The sequence below is a fragment of the Rhinichthys klamathensis genome, unplaced genomic scaffold (assembly GCF_029890125.1).
Source record: "Rhinichthys klamathensis goyatoka isolate OS25496 unplaced genomic scaffold, OSU_Roscu_1.1 h1tg000386l_1, whole genome shotgun sequence".
Taxonomy (NCBI): Eukaryota; Metazoa; Chordata; class Actinopteri; order Cypriniformes; family Leuciscidae; genus Rhinichthys; species Rhinichthys klamathensis.
The window spans coordinates 1586710-1600602 of NW_026606890.1; positions in this window are offsets into that span (position 1 = coordinate 1586710).

Consider the following 13893-nt stretch of genomic DNA (forward strand, 5'->3'; position numbering starts at 1 on the left):
AGGAATCAATCAAGCTCAGCTCAATCCACCACTCAGCGTTCACTCTCACCGGAATACTAATCACCTGCACCTGTTAACAATCATCAGTCAGCTCTATAAATACACTCATCTCACGATCAGTCTTTGTCAAGTCTCCAACAGGAACAGACCATTACCCTTGTCACTCTCAAGTCTCTGATGCATCCAGTACCCGCAAAGTAACGTATACTTACCTGTGAAATACTAACCTCTGTATCCTTGTTCTGATGTCTCCAGAATCCTTGCCTGAATCCAAGTATCCTGAGATCCAGTATTCCTTTGAGTATCCTGAATTCCTCCTGAGTCTCACTTACTAGTGATCGCATCTGAAAAGAGAAAAGACAAGTATTACCGAACTGAGATTGTTTGACAGAAACTAACCTGAAGAGGATCTGCTCACCTGTGATCTTCCCCGCATTCAGTAATCTGCACCGAATCCACTTCTGAACTCTGATTACTTACCTTTGCACTTATATCACTTAAATAAAACATTGTTTGGATTCACTTACCTCTGTCTCCGTCCCTGTATCCTGACAGAAGACTTGACCCAAAAGAAAAACAATAAGGGGAAGAGTATGGTTCCTACGCAATCTGCAACCACCTCAGCGAATCCTGTGCAACCCACCGCCAGCACAAACACCGCTTCCTCTCTAGTGTGCTTCGCTAACCCAGCGTCCCGTCCAGCGCCATTCTCCGGTCGGGCGGAGGATTGCAACGGGTTTCTCTTGCAATGTTCACTTGCTTTGGAGCAACAAGCCCAGCTATATCCCACTGAGAGATCAAGAGTTGCTTTTATTATCCAGCAGTTGTCCGGAGCAGCTTTGAGATGGGCTGAAGCTTTGTGGATGCAGGAATCTACGGTGACTACTACCGTTCAAGAATTCGTGAAACATTTTAAAGAAGTTTTCAGATGTCCTGTTGATGATTCATCCATCAGTGATAAATTGTTACAATTGCGTCAAGGGAAAAAATCAATTGCTGAGTACTCCCTGGAATTTCGCACTCTGGCTTCTAACAGTGGGTGGAACGAAACTGCTCTCATTTCTGTCCATCGACGTGGTCTTAATCCTGCCCTCCGTCTTCAGCTCGCGATTTATGATGAAAGTCTGGGGGTTGAGAAATTCATACAGCAAGCTATCCGTGTGCATCAAAGGTCTCAGGGTTGCTATCGTGAAATTCCACCACCCAAGTCACCATCTAAAATTCCTGCTGGGTATTCCTCTGAAGAAACTGCAGAGAAGATGCAGGTGGATACCCATCACATATCTCAAGCTGAGCGTAATAGACGACACGAGTTGAAATTATGCCTGTACTGTGGTATGAAGGGACATTTTCTTCGTTCATGTCCAACCAGACCTCCGAGAATGCTGGTGAGCTCAGTCGTCACATCCATCAATGTGTCAGCCCCGTTAACGATACCAGTAATTCTGCTACAGCCATTGTGGACTCAGGATCCGCAGGAGATTTCATCTCTGGCCAGCTCTGTCAAAGACTCCAACTCCAAAAGTGTTCCACTCCGAAACCTTACGCCATCCATGCAGTAACAGGAGAAGTCATCAATCAGGGGTACGTAAATTGTAAGATCAACCCTATCTTACTCTGTGTTGAAGACAATCATCATGAACTGTTTGAACCATTTGTCCTTGAGAATAGTCAGTCTGATCTTATCCTTGGTCGTCCTTGGTTGATACGACATCAACCGAATATCAACTGGAAATCTGGGAAGATTTTGACTTGGGGGTGCATGTGCTCATCCGTAAAGGAAGAAGTTCTAGTCTCGTCCAATGCCAACCTACCTGATACCATCCCAGTAAACTCTACTTCCATTGAGAGCCCCATTGAAAATCTCTCTGTATCCATCCCATCATGCTATTCTCAATTCTCCGACGTATTCAATCCTGTCGAAGCAGCAAAGCTACCCCGCCATCGAACCTGGGACTGTGCCATCGACTTACTTCCTGGTGAATCCATCCCAAAGGGTCGAATTTATTTTTTGTCAATCCCTGAACAAGACGCCATGAAGCGATATATTGAAGAAGCTCTAGAACAGGGATATATTCGACCTTCCACTTCACCCGCCGCTGCCAGTTTTTTCTTTGTCCCAAAGAAGGATGGGGGTTTACGACCTTGCATTGACTACAAAGCCTTAAATAAAGTTACTGTGAAGTTCAGCTATCCGCTCCCATTGATTCCTTCGTCACTTGAACAACTTCAAGAGGCCACGATCTTCACCAAGCTGGATTTAAGGAGTGCGTATAACCTCATTAGAATCCGAGAGGGCGATGAGTGGAAGATCGCGTTCATTACACCAGCAGGGCACTACGAATATCTGGTTATGCCATATGGATTGGTAAATGCTCCTTCTGTATTCCAAAGTTTCATGGATGAAATCTTCCGAGATTATTTGAATCAGTTTGTTATAATTTACATCGACGACATCTTGATCTACTCAAGGGAAGAACACCAACGACACGTCTCCCAGGTACTCCAACGATTACGAGAATTCTCCCTGTTCCTGAAAGCGGAAAAGTGCTTGTTCCATCAAGCTTCAGTGGAATTCCTTGGTTATCACCTCAGTGCGAAAGGAGTAGCAATGGATGATCGTAAGACAAAAGCTATCACTTCCTGGCCCATTCCACAGTCCATTAACCCCCGGAGCTGTGTGGAGCACTTTTATCATAGATGGATGCACTTTTATGGACTTCGAAACAGAAACCGGCCATTCACTGCCATTAAAAAGCTTGGGAGAGCCAGGACTTTTTTTTTTATATAACTCTGATTGTATTCGTCTGAAAGAAGAATGTCATATACACCTAGGATGGCTTCAGGGTGAGTAAATCATGGGCTAATTTAAATTTTTGGGTGAACTATTCCTTTAAACTGCATAATATCAGCATCATACCATATGTATAAATGCAGTTATAATAGTCATTACAATTAAAGTCTTATCATAACTGGTAACACCTGAAAGCCAAAGAAAAAAAAATATTGGTATTTTTTACTTTCTTTAGACAATATATAACATCACTCAATATTATTTTAAATACTATGGTAAATTGGTAATGCCGTAAATGCCTGTCACGACATTACCTTCGCTGACTTCTTTTATAATATAACTTTTTTTAACATAGTAAAATCTATATCGTTCTCAACAAAAGTATTGTTTAGCGTAAAATATGTTGAAGATTAGCGAACAGGCTGTCGATTACTTAAATGATAAGGTGTTTCCTCACAAAAGAGGTTTATTCAGTGTAGTGATGCCTCCTCTCCATTGACATCCATTAAAAAACAGCCTCTGCTCTCCTTCCCTGCATAACAAAGTTAGCATTTTGCAACGCATTCTCACCCCAAGGCGTCACTAAAATGACAATTTTGACCATGCTTCAATATTCGACGCTTTAGGCACCCTTTAGCGTCAGTTACATGACGCGATCCTAGGGCGTCATCTTACTGACGCTTTACCTAAGCGTCAGTTAGATGACGCGGGTAGGTTTAGGTCTGGGGTAGGGTTAGGATTAGATAGCGTCATCTAACTGACGTTAAAGGTAAAGCGTCAGCAAGATGACGCCCTAGGATCGCGTCATGTAACTGACGCTAAAGGGTGCCTAAAGCGTCGAATATTGAAGCATGGTCAAAATGATTCCCAAGGCGTCAGTTTCATGACGCCTAGGGATGAGAATGGGCTGCATTTTTGGATAAAGGTTGCAGGCTTGTCATCTAATGGCTTTGGCTCAACCATAGACTGTAAAAAATAAAGCTCAACGCTAGAGAATACCCATAATGCACTGTGAGAGTCGAGCTCTGAATGAAGTCCTGCGTCTGACCAGGAGATGAACCATCCATTTCCAAACCACGCTGGCCCAGGTAGCCTATACATTTCCCTTTTTAACTGATTATTAAATTAATTAAGGTATATGCTAGTTTCCATGTCAGAATTCAATATAAATATTTTAATTGCTACCGGAGCTGCCAGTTTGCTAAGTTTCAAATGACTATTATTAAACAGCAAGGACAAACTTATGCAATATCTGCAGCCCTTCCGGCACACTCAGTATCCGAATTCACTCACTAGTTTTCATTCACTCCTTCAAGTGGACTATATTAAAGCAATGTAAGGGGATATTGAATGAGGGTATATGGGGCGATTTTGAACCTTTACTGTCTATGTTTCGAACACAGCATCAGTTCACTCAGAATGGAGACACAACTACAAAATGGCCGACACCTGACATCGTACAGTGGATAGGGAGCGAACACAGCTTCGTGTCATCTCATGAAGCAGATGGAGTGTTTTCGACTGTACGTTACCACTTCTATTTCGGCAGCACAAGATCAGAACTCGTTTTTGATCATTTCTTCGGTCAAGAAAGATTCAGAGTTTGGACACTTTCCGTCATGTCATTTGAGTATCCGACATGCGCACTTCAAGCTGACAGAACACATGCTGTTTTTATATGCCGGTACTGTGAGGAGCCCGGAAATAGGGCAAAAACATGCTGTTTCGATCGATTTATGCTTGCTTAAGCCGCTTATGTCATTCTCAGATAAAGGGAAACGGGTTAACACATTGACAGGACCACACGCTTTGTCGATTTATTAAGCATAATCGGGTTAAGAACGTGCATGCAGACGGGGCTTAGCATACAGCTAACCCGTTAACTTAGCACGTTCTATTTTTCACAGTTCTTTAATTTTAGCACATTCTTTTAATCACAGATTATCTTTCGTTTAATCGTTTAATTCTGAACGCCCAAATAATAAAGCGCGAAACAATAGCCTACACTGATCTATAGATCAGTGGAAAAATAAACCATATATATTTAATACTATTACAATCATTATATTTTTTTAAACAGCCTCGTATGAGAAATGATTTTCCGTAAAAAAAAATACATTTTGAACACTAGTCTTACCTGCAATGAGATATAGCGTCTTATAAATAAACATTGTACTCTTGTTGTGGCAGGATTGTTGATGTTCACTGCTTCACTTGCCGAATCAAAAAGACAGCGCGTATAAAGGTGAGCCTACCTGTCAGCAGCAGAACCTTCCCCACGTATAATGTCAGCCTATACCTGTTTGCCGGAAGTGATTTCCTAACTAAAATGTATGTTAAAAGTAAGTTTAAATATATATATATTCATTTATGTTAACTTTATTTGTTAAATTAACTGTTTGTCGTTCTAAAAGTTTTTTTTTTTTTTTTTTATTGTTTTTATGTGATCGCGAATACATTACTGCTGTAATTGGATCCAGCCCATGGCGGACGTGTCGCGAGGTTCCAGAATGTAGAAAGATCGCAAAACTGTGTTTTATGACGCTTTAACAATGAAATTATACTCTTCAAGTTCGCTATCCATTCCGTCGTGATAATAATTTATGTTTTTGTTGTCTTAGACTATGTTTTGTAAAAGTAGATTTAATGTAGCAGGCCCATACCTGTCTCTGACATGGGCTACAGGCACAACTTACCACACATGAGCTCATAGGCTACACCCTTTTACCCCGCTGTAACCTATAACTCTTAAACACTCAAATACACTCGTCTGTCTGCTGTACGAGAGCTGCTGTTCACTGCGGGTTCCTCCCTTGCTTCCTCTCTGCAAACTAGTTTTTATGTAAATAACACCACAGCGCATTTTCCTTTTTTTCCACCTGCAATGTTGATGCGATACTCACCTAATTATTGACTCAGTGCTCAACATTGTCTCAGTAGTGATCAACAGCATAAACGCAAATATGTTCCTCTTATACAAATTACACAAGAAATTGGCATTTTGAAGTTTGCCACTTTATATTTTATAGATGCTTCACAGTAGCTAATACAGCAATCCAATAATCCAAGAATTCAAAATTAATTTTGTTGAATGTGTTCTGTCATTTAATGAGAAACACTGTAAACATACAGTGACTAGAGAAGAAAATGTGATCGCACTGTATTCTTTTCACAAACTTTTGAACAAGTCGATTTCAGATACTTAAGGTAATTTAATTAATGCATTACCAAATAAGATTTTCTTTCCTAAGTCTTTCCAAACACGTTTTACTATGAAAATAAATTTAAACATTTTACAAAATGTAAACGCTCGTTTGACTAAATGTAGCTACCATAAGTAGGCCTACATCAAAAGTACCGTAAGGTACATACAAAATATAAAATTTGTGCTTATGATTTGTCACAATTTTCAACATCTCCTGAAACCAAAACAGTTTTGTGTGAGGAATTAAACCAGAATTTAAGTTAAAGCATCATTAAGGCTGACGAACGATAATGGTCTTTTTATTCAAAGCACGCACGCTTGAATGCTGATCCACTTCAGCACTATCCCATAAACACACACACACACACACAAATCACAAAGCAATTTGACTGGTTTGTGTTGTTACAAATTTGGAACACAAAATGAGAAAAAAGTACAAAAATAAAAGCTTTAATGATATTAACATGTCATTGAATATGTTTTTGCTGTTCTTGTTGCATTTACATGTCTTTTACCAGCAGATGTCCTCAGCATGCTACGTTTCGAGCGCATCTAAACAGTGGATCTAGCTAGTCTATAGAGAACTAGATGTGCATTTAAAAATAAAATAAATAATTTAATAAATGGACACAAAAGTATAGTTTGTTTTGTTTTGTGTGTGTCTGTGTGTGTGCGCGCGTGCGTGCCTGCTACTTAATCATGGAAATCACATGTTTTTATTGTTTCACGTGTCATTATTCTTTCTTTTTCAGATTTCAGAAAACCCAAAGGAAAAGAGGTCGTCCGATGCCAGCCAGATTTTTAAAACCTGACCCGTTGGACCGCTTGTAGTCACAATGACATCAGACTTCTAAAACTAATGTTATTTTTAAAGGTTTTAATGCTTTTGTCCGTCTTGTCCCAGTTTTTTTTTTTTTTTTTAAGAATGATCTTTTAAATCTTTTTGTTGATTGTGTTAAACTGATAATATATAAATAAAATGGGTGTCATTTATATTTAACCAAAGGTGTCATTTATATTTAAAAGATTTAATGAAATGTCATCATTGTTTCAACATTATTTATGAGTGCAAAAATTGATTTCGAACCAAGATCACTTTCTAATGTTAATTCAATGCAAGCGTTGACGCATTAACATTGACTCAACATTGTTTCAATGATTACATGCTATCTGGGTTACTGGTTGTCCTTCATCCTCAATAAACAAGCTACAATTAGTCCAAAATGCAGCTGCCAGAGTTCTTACTAGGTCAAGAAAATATGATCATATAACACCGGTTTTATCTACACAAAGTATTGCTACTGACCTGTGTATTGTATTTAACTAATATTATATTGCCTTATAATCCATCACGCTCTTTAAGATCCCAAAACTCTGGGCTTCTGGTATTTAGCATAACTAAGTCCACTAAAGGAGGGAGAGCGTTTTCACATTTGGCTCCTCTGGAATAGCTTTCCTGATGATGTTCAGGCTCAGACTCGCTGTCCCAGTTTAAAGACGCATCTCTTTAGCCAAACACTCACATAATGCATCTCTAACCTTATCAGTTATATCAGATCAAATGCACATGATTATATTTTGACTGAAATCTTATGAACAGCATCTACACGTCCATCTGAAGTCTATGAAGACTTCAGATGATCATAACTCCAGTGAAGACTTCAGATGATCATAACTCCAGTGAAGACTTCAGATGATCATAACTCCAGTGAAGACTTCAGATGATCATAACTCCAGTGAAGACTTCAGATGATCATAACTCCTGTGAAGACTTCAGATGATCATAACTCCAGTGAAGACTTCAGATGATCATAACTCCAGTGAAGACTTCAGATGATCATAACTCCAGTGAAGACTTCAGATGATCATAACTCCAGTGAAGACTTCAGATGATCATAACTCCTGTGAAGACTTCAGATGATCATAACTCCAGTGAAGACTTCAGATGATCATAACTCCAGTGAAGACTTCAGATGATCATAACACCTGTGAAGACTTCAGATGATCATAACTCCAGTGAAGACTTCAGATGATCATAACTCCAGTGAAGACTTCAGATGATCATAACTCCAGTGAAGACTTCAGATGATCATAACTCCAGTGAAGACTTCAGATGATCATAACTCCATTGAAGACTTCAGAAGATCATAACTCCAGTGAAGACTTCAGATGATCATAAATCCAGTGAAGACTTCAGATGATCATAACTCCAGTGAAGACTTCAGATGATCATAACTCCAGTGAAGACTTCAGATGATCATAACTCCTGTGAAGACTTCAGATGATCATAACTCCATTGAAGACTTCAGATGATCATAACTCCTGTGAAGACTTCAGATGATCATAACTCCATTGAAGACTTCAGATGATCATAACTCCAGTGAAGACTTCAGATGATCATAACTCCTGTGAAGACTTCAGATGATCATAACTCCATTGAAGACTTCAGATGATCATAACTCCAGTGAAGACTTCAGATGATCATAACTCCTGTGAAGACTTCAGATGATCATAACTCCTGTGAAGACTTCAGATGATCATAACTCCATTGAAGACTTCAGATGATCATAACTCCAGTGAAGACTTCAGATGATCATAACTCCTGTGAAGACTTCAGATGATCATAACTCCATTGAAGACTTCAGATGATCATAACTCCTGTGAAGACTTCAGATGATCATAACTCCTGTGAAGACTTCAGATGATCATAACTCCTGTGAAGACTTCAGATGATCATAACTCCTGTGAAGACTTCAGATGATCATAACTCCAGTGAAGACTTCAGATGATCATAACTCCTGTGAAGACTTCAGATGATCATAACTCCTGTGAAGACTTCAGATGATCATAACTCCTGTGAAGACTTCAGATGATCGTAACTCCTGTGAAGACTTCAGATGATCGTTACTCCTGTGAAGACTTCAGATGATCGTAACTCCAGTGAAGACTTCAGATGATCGTAACTCCTGTGAAGACTTCAGATGATCGTAACTCCAGTGAAGACTTCAGATGATCGTAACTCCAGTGAAGACTTCAGATGATCATAACTCCTGTGAAGACTTCAGATGATCATAACTCCATTGAAGACTTCAGATGATCATAACTCCTGTGAAGACTTCAGATGATCATAAATCCAGTGAAGACTTCAGATGATCATAACTCCAGTGAAGACTTCAGATGATCATAACTCCTGTGAAGACTTCAGATGATCATAACTCCTGTGAAGACTTCAGATGATCATAACTCCAGTGAAGACTTCAGATGATCATAACTCCTGTGAAGACTTCAGATGATCATAACTCCTGTGAAGACTTCAGATGATCATAACTCCTGTGAAGACTTCAGATGATCATAACTCCAGTGAAGACTTCAGATGATCATAACTCCAGTGAAGACTTCAGATGATCATAACTCCAGTGAAGACTTCAGATGATCATAAATCCAGTGAAGACTTCAGATGATCATAACTCCAGTGAAGACTTCAGATGATCATAACTCAGACTTCAGATGATCATAACTCCTGTGAAGACTTCAGATGATCATAACTCCAGTGAAGACTTCAGATGATCATAAATCCAGTGAAGACTTCAGATGATCATAACTCCAGTGAAGACTTCAGATGATCGTAACTCCAGTGAAGACTTCAGATGATCATAACTCCTGTGAAGACTTCAGATGATCATAACTCCTGTGAAGACTTCAGATGATCATAACTCCTGTGAAGACTTCAGATGATCATAACTCCATTGAAGACTTCAGAAGATCATAACTCCAGTGAAGACTTCAGATGATCATAAATCCAGTGAAGACTTCAGATGATCATAACTCCAGTGAAGACTTCAGATGATCATAACTCCATTGAAGACTTCAGATGATCATAACTCCATTGAAGACTTCAGATTATCATAACTCCTGTGAAGACTTCAGATGATCATAACTCCAGTGAAGACTTCAGATGATCATAACTCCTGTGAAGACTTCAGATGATCGTAACTCCAGTGAAGACTTCAGATGATCATAACTCCTGTGAAGACTTCAGATGATCATAACTCCAGTGAAGACTTCAGATGATCATAACTCCTGTGAAGACTTCAGATGATCATAACTCCTGTGAAGACTTCAGATGATCATAACTCCTGTGAAGACTTCAGATGATCATAACTCCTGTGAAGACTTCAGATGATCATAACTCCTTTGAAGACTTCAGATGATCATAACTCCATTGAAGACTTCAGAAGATCATAACTCCAGTGAAGACTTCAGATGATCATAAATCCAGTGAAGACTTCAGATGATCATAACTCCAGTGAAGACTTCAGATGATCATAACTCCAGTGAAGACTTCAGATGATCATAACTCCATTGAAGACTTCAGATGATCATAACTCCTGTGAAGACTTCAGATGATCGTAACTCCAGTGAAGACTTCAGATGATCATAACTCCTGTGAAGACTTCAGATGATCATAACTCCTGTGAAGACTTCAGATGATCATAACTCCAGTGAAGACTTCAGATGATCATAACTCCTGTGAAGACTTCAGATGATCATAACTCCTGTGAAGACTTCAGATGATCATAACTCCTGTGAAGACTTCAGATGATCATAACACCTGCGAAGACTTCAGATGATCATAACACCTGTGAAGACTTCAGATGATCATAACTCCAGTGAAGACTTCAGATGATCATAACTCCTGTGAAGACTTCAGATGATCATAACACCTGCGAAGACTTCAGATGATCATAACTCCTGCGAAGACTTCAGATGATCATAACTCATGTGAAGACTTCAGATGATCATAACTCCTGTGAAGACTTCAGATGATCATAACTCCTGTGAAGACTTCAGATGATCATATATCCTGTGAAGACTTCAGATGATCATAACTCCTGTGAAGACTTCAGATGATCATAACTCCTGTGAAGACTTCAGATGATCATAACTCCTGTGAAGACTTCAGATGATCATAACTCCAGTGAAGACTTCAGATGATCGTAACTCCAGTGAAGACTTCAGATGATCATAACTCCTGTGAAGACTTCAGATGATCATAACTCCATTGAAGACTTCAGATGATCATAACTCCAGTGAAGACTTCAGATGATCATAAATCCAGTGAAGACTTCAGATGATCATAACTCCAGTGAAGACTTCAGATGATCATAACTCCTGTGAAGACTTCAGATGATCATAACTCCTGTGAAGACTTCAGATGATCATAACTCCTGTGAAGACTTCAGATGATCATAACTCCAGTGAAGACTTCAGATGATCATAACTCCAGTGAAGACTTCAGATGATCATAACTTCAGTGAAGACTTCAGATGATCATAAATCCAGTGAAGACTTCAGATGATCGTAACTCCAGTGAAGACTTCAGATGATCGTAACACCAGTGAAGACTTCAGATGATCATAACTCCAGTGAAGACTTCAGATGATCATAACTCCAGTGAAGACTTCAGATGATCATAACTCAGACTTCAGATGATCATAACTCCAGTGAAGACTTCAGATGATCATAACTCAGACTTCAGATGATCATAACTCCAGTGAAGACTTCAGATGATCATAACTCCTGTGAAGACTTCAGATGATCATAACTCCTGTGAAGACTTCAGATGATCATAACTCCTGTGAAGACTTCAGATGATCATAACTGATCATAACAGTGAAGACTTCAGATGATCATAACTCAGACTTCAGATGATCATAACTCAGACTTCAGATGATCATAACACCTGTGAAGACTTCAGATGATCATAACTCCTGTGAAGACTTCAGATGATCATAACTCCAGTGAAGACTTCAGATGATCATAACTCCAGTGAAGACTTCAGATGATCATAACTCAGACTTCAGATGATCATAACTCCTGTGAAGACTTCAGATGATCATAACTCCAGTGAAGACTTCAGATGATCATAACTCCAGTGAAGACTTCAGATGATCATAACTCAGACTTCAGATGATCATAACTCAGACTTCAGATGATCATAACACCTGTGAAGACTTCAGATGATCATAACTCCAGTGAAGACTTCAGATGATCGTAACTCCAGTGAAGACTTCAGATGATCATAACTCCAGTGAAGACTTCAGATGATCATAACTCCAGTGAAGACTTCAGATGATCATAACTCCAGTGAAGACTTCAGATGATCATAACTCCAGTGAAGACTTCAGATGATCATAACACCTGTGAAGACTTCAGATGATCATAACTCCTGTGAAGACTTCAGATGATCATAACTCCTGTGAAGACTTCAGATGATCATAACTCCTGTGAAGACTTCAGATGATCATAACTCCAGTGAAGAGATGATTTCAACTCCTGCGAAGACTTTAGATGACGCAAACTCTGAATCTACATGCACCACTGAAAAACAATTCTATATATATTAATCATTTGTAAACAACATGTATATATTACTTGAATAAGCTCATTGTTTTTGTCGTATTTCTGAAATACATAACTTGGACACAGTCACCGTAACAGATCACTCTAAATTGTAATTTAGAAGCATTCATTTTCTGTAAAGCTGATTTGAAATGATTTGTATTGTGAAAATCACTTTACAAATAAATGTGAATTGTTTTGCAGTGTGTCCTTTTATTATATTTAACTATAATATTTCACGAGTTCACACTTACATCAATTAAACAGAGTAAAGATTATGCGTATTTGGCGTGCTGTCCGGGGGGAGGGCTCCGAGCTCGGAATTTTGCCCGAACCCAGAGTACTCCCCCCGTTGTTGTAAGAGTATTAGGACTATAAGTGAGGAGATGGGGTGGTGGAGGGATGCTGTTAAACTGTCAATGAACGGAGGTAAGTTTGCTGTATATATACACAGCGCTTAACTCGTTGATTAAGCACCACTCGTGTCTAATTAGGTTTGATTATCTAAATGTGCTCCACGTGTGTTTAATTAGGTTTAATTATCTGAACGTGCTCCTCCCGAACTTTGTTAATAAAACATCATTTAACTTTAACCCTATTGTTATTTAAGTAGAGTAAATACAGTCAAATCTACAGAATATAGAGTTTTTCAGGAATGTCTCAAAGGAGGCAGTTAAAAAAAATTATGCATAAAGCTAAATATATCAGCTCAAACCAGCAGTATTGGAGATTTTTTTTACTTATTTCTTTATATTCTACATACATATTTTAACCATTTGTTTATATCCTGCATTATAAACATAGTAAGTCTTGCAGGTACTTTCCAAACCAAGCAAATTGCATTCAAGCATTTGTTTATGGCATTTGCTTATATCAAACACAAAGCAATATTTTGTCCTGCTTAAATCTATGCAAAAATGAGTACTTATAGTTTAAACTAGGCAAATAGTATTTCTTACAACAGGGGCTTTCACACCACAGCATTTGGAGCAGAAATGAATCTGTTTCGGTTTATTTGGTGCGAATGCATTTTTCCAAACCCAGTGCTCACCATCAAGTCCACTTGAAAAAGTATAGGCTGGGGTTCAGTTCATGTTAAATCTGGTGGTTTGAATGTAATCTGCCATGAACCACAGAAATGAACTGCTCTTGATGATTGTGAGGTTATTTCTCAATGCCCCAAATATTCTCAGCTCATTTAATCAGGAATGCACAGGCGTGGGAAGAAATAGACACAGAAGACAGTGTCCATGTTTAAGCTTCTTCAGAGATTTATTGTTCAGCTGGGTATATACATACTAAACACCAAGGATACATTAGTATAAAGAATATCATGAGCTAACAGGTAGATAATGCTTAAGGAACACCAGGCAAGGGTGTCTCCATAGATGAGGAGCAGAGAGGAGGAGAAATGGTATAGTATGTAAGAGTAATGCACAGCCAGTACTTTTCTAATGAAGTATAATCTTCAACTTTGCATGCTTTTGGTTAC